Raw genomic sequence first — 10,758 nt, 5'->3', positions numbered from 1 at the left:
GTAGCCACTATACTAAACGGCGAAACAGCACAAAAACGCACTGACTACGTATTCTATTGTTCTCAAAGTGTTTTTACCACTATTTACGGGTGTCTTTTACTTTCACTGGCCTGTCTACGAGGTGTTGTAGAAAGGACGTCAACAAGTAGATAAAAACCCACAACGCACAGGGGCGAAAAGTATCTGTGCCGTATCTCCTGCTGCCGGTAGGGGCGCTAATTTAGGGAAACGCTCCTGTGGGTCGTATTGGAGGGTATACGACCTGTGTGGTCGTATGGGTTGGAGGACTACAGGTCGTAACAAGCTGCTTGCACAAACGACCTGTGGGGTCGTTTTATGGTGGAGGACGGTCTCCTTGGACATTTATGCAGAAGGTTGTGTGTCTGTGTGTGTGTGTGTGTGTGTGGGGGGGGGGGTAATTGATTTATAATTTTCTTTTTCTTTTTTTTTTTTGTGATTTTCTCCCCCCAATTGTACCCCATCCAATTACCCCACTCTTCCGAGCCGTCCCGGTTGCTGCTCCCACCCCCTCTGCTGATCCGGGGAGGGCTGCGGACCGCCGCGCGCCTCCTCCGGTACACGTGGAGTCCGCCAATCACTTCTTTCCCCTGACTGTGAGGAGTTTCACCGGGGGGGACATAGCATGTGGGAGGATCATGCTATTCCTCCCCAGTTCGTCCCCCCCCCCCGACAGGCCGCCCCTTTTCTCTGCATTCCTACCCATCGTCCTCCCTTTCTCTGAGGTAGTATCTCCGCTTTGATGCTGGTTGTGCTTCCTGCCCCCCCCCCCCCCCCCCAGGACACCCGCCCCGAGCTGATCTCGGGGGCAGTAATGAGGAATGGCCTTTACAGGGTAACAAAAACAAGACTCTCTCCCAGTTTGTGTGCTGCATGCTGCTCTGAGCCAATTAACCCAAATGAATACATCACGCAGCGAGGACCTGTTCCACCTGCCCCTGCCCACCCCCCACCCCGATTAAGTTAATTAGGAGCGATTGAAATAATTACCAGCTGCATTTTGTCGGAAATACCAAATGACAACATGGAGTGGATCTCAGCCTGTGTGCGAGCACTGTCCTCCAGATTAATGAAGAATAGTATCGGGGGGGGGGGGGGGGGGGAGACATAGCGGCCTCGATGTCCAGAGAGGACGGATCAGGCCTAATTATCTTGCACAAGCCATTTTGCTCTTAACGAGCACATCGACTGTCGTTACACGAGACAGCGCTCCACTTCACTTGTGCGATCAGTCAGATGGATCAATTGCGCTGCTCAGAGACAGGGGACGGATAAAGCTTCAACAGGGTGGATGTGTTGAGGACTTACAGGATCTGGAGGATTGTTAGGCCCCTGGGCTTTTAAATGTGGTTTCGGAAAGGGCGGAGGAGGTTGGGGGAAGAGTGTTTGGGTTTATCAGTCTTCGGGCCTCGTGATTAGGACAAATGATGGTAAAGTTGCTTACCTGAGCTTCACCTTGACTCCATCGATACTGAGGACTTTATTCTGGAAAATCAAAGCACAAGTCATTAGTGATGGTTAGCTTAATTGTGAATCTTAAGATTTTTCAGCCATTTCTAACTTTTCAAAAGCACCATTTCACCCTCTGGGTACCCCCCTACTCCCACCCCCAGCAGACTGCCGCTTCCCTACGACCTGGAGATAACTAGGATGAGGTGAGTGGTAGTGTGGAAGGGGAGGAGAGGAGGACAAGTGGATACCATTGGGGACCGCTAACATGCTACCCGTGGCCTGATCTTAACTTTGGCTGATTACAACCAACAATACACAGCACACTTTGATTTTCTGTTCAACAGGCCAACATATTGACAACTGTTCTACACGTTTTTCATAAAGGATGTCGTTTTGTTTTGTTTTGGGGGGGGGGGGTTTCCCCTCTTTTTCTCCCAATTGTACCCCAGCCAATTACCCACTCTTCCGAGCCGTCCCGGTCACTGCTCCATCCGCTCTGCCGATCCGGGGGAGGGCCTGCAGACTACCACATGCCTCCTCCGATACACGTGGAGTCGCCAGCCTCTTCTTTTCACCTGACAGTGAGGAGTTTCACAGGGGGACGTAGCGCGTGGGAGGATCACGCTACCCCCCCCTACCCTGAACAGGCACCACGGCTGACCAGAGAGGTGCTAGTGCAGCGACCAGGATACATACCCGCATCTGGCCTCCCACCCGCAGGCACAGCTAATTGTGTCTGTAGGGATGCCCGATCAAGCCGGAGGTAACACGGGGATTCGAACCGGCGACCCTGTGTTGGTAGGTGACGGAATGGACCACATGCAAGGATGTCGTTTTTGATTTAATCTTAACAATGAAAAGATAGGCTTTGTAGCAAATCAAAATTGAAATCAACACCTGGTTTAAAAGAACAAAACACGGTTTGCAATAATAAACAGTATTTATTATGGATGAGCAGTTTTCCTCCACCTACCCTGGCAAATTAATTTCCTCCATTGGCTCACTGGCGAATAATTTGCATCTTGCAGCATTGCCTTTGTGAGTTGTTGCAATTAAAAATGAATCCCAGCCCACACAACACCATCTCTTACACTGATGGGCCCAAATAGCCCATGACAAGACGGAGATAGAAAATATCATTTATAGAATAACGCAAAACTTGAAGTCATAGGCAAACAGGGCGCCTTGGTAAGGTCATGACAAATCATTAACAAGTCCTTTCTTGCAGAACTGATTAACATTATTGCTAAATGTTTTAATAAGGTGAAACAGGTTTTTACTGGCATTTTTAACCCACCCCCTGTCACTGTGTGTGGTTCCATTGTGTTTTAAGAAAACCAACACTGTACCCTGCACCCAAGAAAAACACTGTCTCTGCCTTAATGATGACCGACCTGTTGCTTTGACCTCTGTTATTATCCAGAGCTGGAAATATTGGTTATATCATATATAAAATGCAACATTCTGCTACCTTAACACATTACACTTTGCCTACTGTTCAGGAAGATCTGTAGATGAGGCCATCTGCCTTGCTCTGATACCACTTTAGTACACCTTGAAAGAAAAATATCCATGTCAGAAGGTTGTTCATTGATCACATCTCTGCTTTTTAATACAACTGTACCATCCAAACTGGTGCTGGAACACAGAGGTCCTGGTCTGGGCGGACTCGATCTGTAATTGGCTCTTTGATTTTCTGACAGGCAGGCCCCAGGACTGTGATAATAGGTAAAACACACTCATCTACATTAGTCCTTAGGACTGGTGCACCTCAGGGCTGCTGTCTCAGTCCCCTATTGTACCGTCTGTTTACATTACACACAACTGTTGTTGTCAATATGACAACAACAGCATCATTAAATTCGCAGATGACACCGCGGTGTTTGGACTAATAAGTGACAGTGATGAGAGGGCCTATAGGAGGGAAGTGGAAGATTTTAACCATCTAGTGCCATGATAACACCCTCTCTCTAAATATCAATAAGACATAAGAAATCGTTGCTGACTTTAGAACGATCAGAAGAAATAACGTCCTTATTTCCATCAATGGGTCACCTGTTGAAACTGTGGACGGCTTCAGAGTTCTCGGTTTACACATCACAGACACCCTCACATGGTCTCTCAACGCTGGTCGCATCCTGAAGACGGCACAACAGAGACTATTTTCTGGGGCGTCTTCTTGTGAACTTTCACCTCAGTACCATCGCGAGTGTCTTGACAGGCGGTCTCACTGTGTGGGGGTTTGGCAACCTGACTGCTCAGGACCTGCAGACTGCTTCAAGGGACTGTAAAGACGGCAGCAAAAACCACTGGCATGGGGCTACCTCAACTTCACAATGTTTATGCCACTCGCTGCAAAAGGGAAGCCAAAACATCATTAAGGACACCAGCCACCCCGCTCATGTTCTGTTCTCGCTCCTTCCATCTAAAAAATCGTTACTGGAGCATCAAATCACACACACCCGTCTCCACAGGCGGCCAGGGTGCTGAACAGCTGATTCACCTATATGCACCTTGCACTGTTGTATTGTGTTACATCGTGTACTTCATATTGTGTATGTATGAATTCATTGTGTACATAGTCTATGTAGGTCTGTATTCTTGTCTTTTTTGTGTTGTTGTTGGATGGTCTGTCATGTGTCCCTTGTATTAAGGCCGAGAGCACCAGAGCACAAGAATTTCATTGTATTTCAGAACCAGAATACTTCATTCATCCCCGAGGGGAAACCGAGTTCTATTACAGACACTCGCGCTCTAATAACTAAAAACTAACAAGATAAGGTAAGAAAATGGAAACAGAAACAAACGGAAATAAAAGATAAATAAGGAATAGAAATAAGAACAGAATATATCAACAAACATGGTGCACGTAGCACCCTATCTATACTGCACCACCGCAGCACATTCCAGTACACGTGACAATAAACTTGAACTTGGAAGGTTTCAATTGCTATATTTTTAACTCTTAGTGCATCACTCTGGGGCGCCATCACAACCAGAAACACTCCCTGGGTAGGATAAACCCTTGTATCCTCCACTGAGGAACACTTTAGCAACTTTAGCAGCCGCTTTTCGGTGGCTTCTTTTGTCTCCTACAGCAGTGTTTCTCAACCGGGGGTCCGCGGACCCCTAGTGGTCCGTGGTGTAATTGCAAGGGGTCCGTGAAAATAAAATATCTTTAAAAAAAAGATCCTATGACATTTATAGAAATAGGATCATTTTACTCAAATGTGACTGAGACCTTTATCTACCTAAACTATAAAGGGTAACAGGACTTTTTTCTCTAATTACATCTGTTTCACAAGTGTAATTTATTGTATTTTAATAAGAGATCTCGCTCCCGTTTGCATTGTTAAAAGTTACTGCATAACAATTCTGTTGTTACATATATCTGAAAGTTACTGAATACATATTCTGTTTTGTTACATATATCTGAAAGTTACTGAATACATATTCTGTCTTGTTACATATATCTGAAAGTTACTGCATAAGAATTCTGTTTTGTTAACTATATCTAAGTTACAACTGAAAGCTCTTATTTTTGCCCCAAAGAGTGAATAAATGCTATAATGCAATTTAAAATGCAGTTTCTACTGTTTCTATCAAATTGCAACCCCCCTCCCCCAAGATCAGGTGGAGGGGTCCTCAGGGTAGATCAAAAATACGCAGGGGGTCCAGGACCCCAAAAAGGTTGAGAACCACTATCCTCCAGTACCGGGACGGCAGGTAATGTGGTGGCATAGATATCCACTCCCAGAGCACGGAAAGAAGGTGGTGGTGGTGGAGGAGCGAGGGGGGCGTTCTTTGAACAATGGGATGCACCCACCATATACTGCGGAGATAAAACGGTGGTGTATGTGTTTGCAGAGTTCAGCAAACTCATTTAATTGGCAAACTTTCCCCAGTGCACACAACTACCTATAAGAGCCTTCTCCCCCTCTTACCAGCCCGGCATGCCTTTACCCTTTTCTCTGCAACTCCCCACCACCACCACCCCCCCCCCCATCTCCATTAATCAATAATGCATCTCTCCATGTTACTCTGGCCTCATTTAATAAGGCTGACCCGCTTTCTCCAGAGACGTTGCCCCTCCCCCCCCCTAAATTGTCCTTCCCCAGACGTTCCTCTGATCTCTGCACCGATCTGCTCCACTACACAGCACCGAGTCTACCGCTGAGCTGAACGGACACGCAGCTTCCCGGGGCCTTCCCTTTAAGAGGCGGATCTGTGGCGGTTTAACGCTTCAAACTGGATGTGCCCGACCTGGCAATGAATTTCAATTCAGCCCTGATTGATAGCAGGGCGATGTGCCGATAAACCCATTGTCTTGTAAACAAGCTTGTGCTGGCAGACATTTGACAAAATAGGAATCAAATGGGCCCCCGGTGTCTTTCATACAGCAAACTGTAGAAAGAAAGAAAAAAAAACATCAGTCAACCATATGTTTGATTTAATACCGCCAGCATCTACCACGGTTCCACAGAACAAAACCGGGTAGTCCTCGACGCCAAGCCCTGCACCCGACCTAAAAAAAGACCCGTTATTGATTTATGTCAGACACGTAAATCAATTGTATTAAGGTGTGTACCTGCTTTATGTCCCCAAACTACACTAGGCTATTTCATCCTATTGATTACCCAGAACATCACTCTCGGTCCCACGGATGGGCAAGAGGACCATTAAGTTTTATTGATATAAACATGCTGCTACCCTGGCTTCCCCAGTGTGGAAGACATTCTCATTAAATGGCTGATTAGCCTGAAAAGAAGACTGAGATTCTCTCTGAACTGTGCTCCATTACACTATATAGCACACCTGTGGCTTTGTGTGTGTGTGTGTGTGTGTGTGTGTCTCAATCTCCACACTGAGGTGCTTGTTTACAGAGCAGTGTGCATCTCCACCCTACTATATGGATGTGAGGCATGGACCACCTACAGCCCCTTCCATGGGAGATGTCTCCAGAGGATCCTCGGTACTACTTGGGAGGACAGAGTGCCACGCACAGAGGTGCTGGAGCGGGCGGGCAGTTGCAGCGTGGAGTCTACCCTACACCACCATCAACTCAGGTGGCTTGGGCACATGTCCTTCACATGCCCAGCCAACGACTCCCATGTAAAGTCCTCTACAGCCGACTACACTTTGGTCAACGCACCGCTGGTGGTGCAGAAGAAGCGGTTCGAAGACCAAACGAAGACCACGCTGAAAAGATGCCACATCAGCCCCTCTTCTTTGGAGGAACTTGCCTCCTGCTGCACCATCTGGCGCTCTCATGTCTCACAGGGAGGGAAGCATATGGAAAACCAGTGCACACAACATTGTTTAGCAAAGAGGCATGCTCGCAAAGCTACCCCTGCCCCCCCCCCCCCAGCACCACTTTTACATGCCCGGTCTGCAACCATAACTGTGCATCCAGGATCAGACTATTCAGCCACCAAAGGACTCACAAATAGGAGAAGATGGTCATCATCGGATACGATAGACAACCGGCAAGCAAGCTTGTGTGTGTGTGTATGTGAGTGTGTGGACTGTACCACGTTTATTTACGTGAAGTAAGGATGACATCCTTGAATAGCTCACGATGCAGACACCAGTCTTTCTTTCCTATGCTTTTATATAGACGAGAAACTCTCACTAATCTTTGAGTAACGGCCTGCAGCTGTTGACACAATGCGAAGTCCTGATGTTCCTCAGTGTACCAAGTCAAGCGCTGCGGTGATGCTACGACTACACGGCTGAGGCCACGCAAACATTTAACAACACGCACTCTGTCGTCCCACAGTCCAAAGACATGCAGGTCAGGTGGATCGGCCATACTAAATTGTCCCTAGGTGCGAATGTGTCGGCCCTGTGATGGACTGGTGCCCTGTCCAGAGTATTCCCCCCGCCTGCTGCCCAGTGACTGCTGGGATAGGCTCCACCATCCCGCGACTCTGCTTAGGATAAGTGGCTCGGATAATGAATGGCTGGATGGACTCTATCACTGGCCCCCTTGCAGCTATCGCTCTAATATGCAGTTGACCTTATAAGCCCCCCCCCCACACACACACACACTGTCAAATAAAAAACCTAGGGTCTTCAACTCCTACAAAGAGCTGCAATTCTGCCCACAGAGCACTTAACAACAGACGTGAGCTTTGTTGATTTGTTCAGCTGGATGACTGCCCCTCCGAAGAGCCGCGTTGGAGGAATTTCATCCATATTCAGAGGCCGGGCGAGTCAAGCCGCTGTCCGTTTGTTGGTAACCGCGCTCTGACAGGAATCACCCTCTCAAACGGGCCCTCTCTGTTCACCGAAAATGACTCGCATCGTTTCCTGAAGGCTTCATAAATATTCAGTGATTTGGTGACCCAGAAAAAGGAGCTGCCGCTGGAACCCTTGTGAGAGTTTGGGAAGGTTTGAACCTCGATTTTGCTGATAGATGTGTCAGAATTGATGCTTGAAACCAGCCTGACTGGGGCACTGAAACTACAATTCAGATCCTCAGAGAGGGAGAGAGCAAGAGGGAGAGAGAGAGAGAGAGAGAGAGAGAGAGAGAGAGAGAGAGAGAGAGAGAGAGAGAGAGAGAGAGAGAGAGAGCAAGAGGGAGAGAGAGAAGAGAGAGAGAGAGAGAGAGAGAGAGAGAGAGAGAGAGAGAGAGAGAGAGAGAGAGCAAGAGGGAGAGAGAGAAGAGAGAGAGAGAGAGCAAGAGGGAGAGAGAGAAGAGAGAGAGAGAGAGAGCAAGAGGGAGAGAGAGAAGAGAGAGAGAGAGAGAGAGAGGGAGGGAGAGAGGGAGAGAGAGAGAGAGCAAGAGGGAGAGAGAGAGAGATAGAGAGAGAGAGAGAGAGAGAGCAAGAGGGAGAGAGAGAAGAGAGAGAGAGAGAGCAAGAGGGAGAGAGAGAGAGAGAGAGAGAGAGAGAGAGAGATGAGAGCGAGAGAGAGAGCAAGAGGGAGAGAGAGAAGAGAGAGAGAGAGAGAGAGAGAGAGAGAGAGAGAGAGAGAGAGAGAGCAAGAGGGAGAGAGAGAAGAGAGAGAGAGAGGGAGAGAAAGAGAGAGAGAGAGAGCAAAAGGGAGAGAAGAGAGAGAGAGAGAGAGAGAGAGAGAGAGAGAGAGAGAGAGAGAGAGAGAGAGAGAGAGAGAGAGAGAGAGAGAGAGAGAGAGAGAGAGAGAGAAGGCTGTGTTGAGTTGGACAATTTAAGGTCTAAAAGACCTTCCATCAGCCTATCAGGGAAACGGCATTCATTCAACTTTTTAAAGGTGAAAACAAAAACTCCACAAGTTTCCGTTTGTGACACGCCAACAGAAGTTCGTTCTAAAAACTGCCTCTCACAACTTCCGGAAGGGACGTCGGAGAACCTTCCTGAACATTGAGCTTCGTCTTTCGTTCTCGCTCTCCAAGCTCTACCACATACCCCATTCATAAATAAACATGCACAACCTCCTCAAGGAAAAATATGAACTGCTATCCTTCCCAAATTGAAGTGAGTCGTTTTAAAAAAAAATTTTTTTTTTTTTACTTAGCACAGCATTGTGGACAAAAGTGATAGATTTTGGCTGAAGAACGACTTCATCATCACACAGATCTACACCCACCCTCTGGTAGCTCCTGCACTTGTTCTGAAGAGCAGAATGGGAGATGAGGTGGGGTTTTGGAAAAACAAGTGTTTACATACAGCTATGATGTCTTTGCAGGGAAGACGACCCAGAGACAAGCATTTACAATCTTTAATTAACAACATCTAATCTTCTCAATTATGGTCTAATTTGATTATATTGGTCATACAGAGGGAGCACGGTGGCGCAGTGGTTAGCTCGGTCGCCTCACAGCAAGAAGGTCCTGGGTTCGAGCTCCGGGGTAGTCCAACCTTGGGGGTCGCCCCGGGTCGTCCTCTGTGTGGAGTTTGTATGTTCTCCCCGTGCCTGCGTGGGTTTCCTCCGGGGGCTCCGGTTTCCTCCCGCAGTCCAAACACATGTAGGTCAGGTGAATCGACCGTACTAAATTGTCCCTAGGTGTGAATGTGTGCGAATCGGCCCTGCGATGGCCTGGCGGCCTGTCCAGGGTGTCTCCTCGCCTGCCACCCAATGACTGCTGGGACAGGCTCCAGCATCCCCGCCACCCTGAGAGCAGGATAAGCGGTTTGGATAATGGATGGACGGTCATGCAGGCACATCAAAACTAAACCGAGGCTGATAATCAGTGAAAAACTCTTCATAAAAGCTTTAACATGCTCGTTCTAGGCATGCAAACAGATAAACATTTAATCGTCTATCCTTCCTCAAGGAACTTGACGGGACTCTTAACATCACCTCGCAGGCAGCACACATTATGAATGTATGAGCAGCTTTCAGAGGAACCTGTGAAGAGCTTTCAGAGGGGGGGGGGTGGTGGTGACGCGTAGGGCAGCGAATGAAACATTGATCGCAGCAGTGTGGTAACGAAGAGGAGCGCGACGGTGACATGGCATGTATCTGAAAGGGGCCGCCTGATAAGTCAGATGTTAATGAACAGTCCTCAGACATAGGGGCTTGGATTCCTGTTGCCAGCACGCAGTGCTGCACAAGTGCGTCATTAATGCGGCAATGCATCAAGTGGGGGGGTCGCCTGACATGCGTATGCATTTTCGTGAGTATCAGACGCTGCGCGAAGGAGTTACATATCACTTCCTGTGTCCACTATGTGGCACCAGAGAACACCCACTAATATGTCATGTTGTTTGTATATCATGTGTGTACACTATGTAAATGTCAAGTAAATCAAATTATACTTGTCACATAAGGCTGACCTTCTGTTGCCAGTAGGAGAAGCCCATAACCGCTGCCTTAACAACTACTCTGGTGACGGTGGCCTCTGTTCAGGCTCTTTAAAAAAAAGAAGAAGCTGAAAATGATGGAAACTGTATAATGCATGATAGATGTCTAAGAACTGACTGAGATTAAGTTGTAGTGCATGCCGGTGACCTTTTATTTTAGGACATTTGGAAGGGGATGCTTCCCCTTCAGAGTTTTCTGCTCAACAGGGTGCAACCCAGTCCTCCAAAAGGACTATTAGCTATGCAGCCAGCCATGGAAATTGCCAGATCCTTCCTGTTATTGACTTGTTGATCTGGGTGAGCTAGAGACAGTGACTCACTGAAAAGCAATGAGCCCAGAACTCAATGTACATGCACTCTCTCTCTCTCTCTCTCTAAAATTAGTTTTATTATATTTAGAGGCCCGTTTGTGGTAGTGGGGTGTCGGTTAGCCTTGGCTGCAAGTGAGGGGGGCTGGGTCGCCGGGGAGCAGACGCGTGAAGCTACGCCCGACGGACTGACA

General features: G+C 47.8%; 1 pseudogene; it reads right to left on the bottom strand.

Moving 5' to 3' along the window:
• Positions 1 to 10,758, bottom strand: part of LOC130119856 (ras-related protein Rab-26-like) — a 108,224-nt pseudogene that overhangs the window by 35,976 nt on the left and 61,490 nt on the right.

This window comes from Lampris incognitus, chromosome 10 (genome assembly GCF_029633865.1).
Source record: "Lampris incognitus isolate fLamInc1 chromosome 10, fLamInc1.hap2, whole genome shotgun sequence".
NCBI classification, from domain to species: domain Eukaryota; kingdom Metazoa; phylum Chordata; class Actinopteri; order Lampriformes; family Lampridae; genus Lampris; species Lampris incognitus.
The sequence above is the reverse complement of the archived record's forward strand: the minus strand, read 5'-3'. Positions and strand labels throughout refer to the sequence as shown.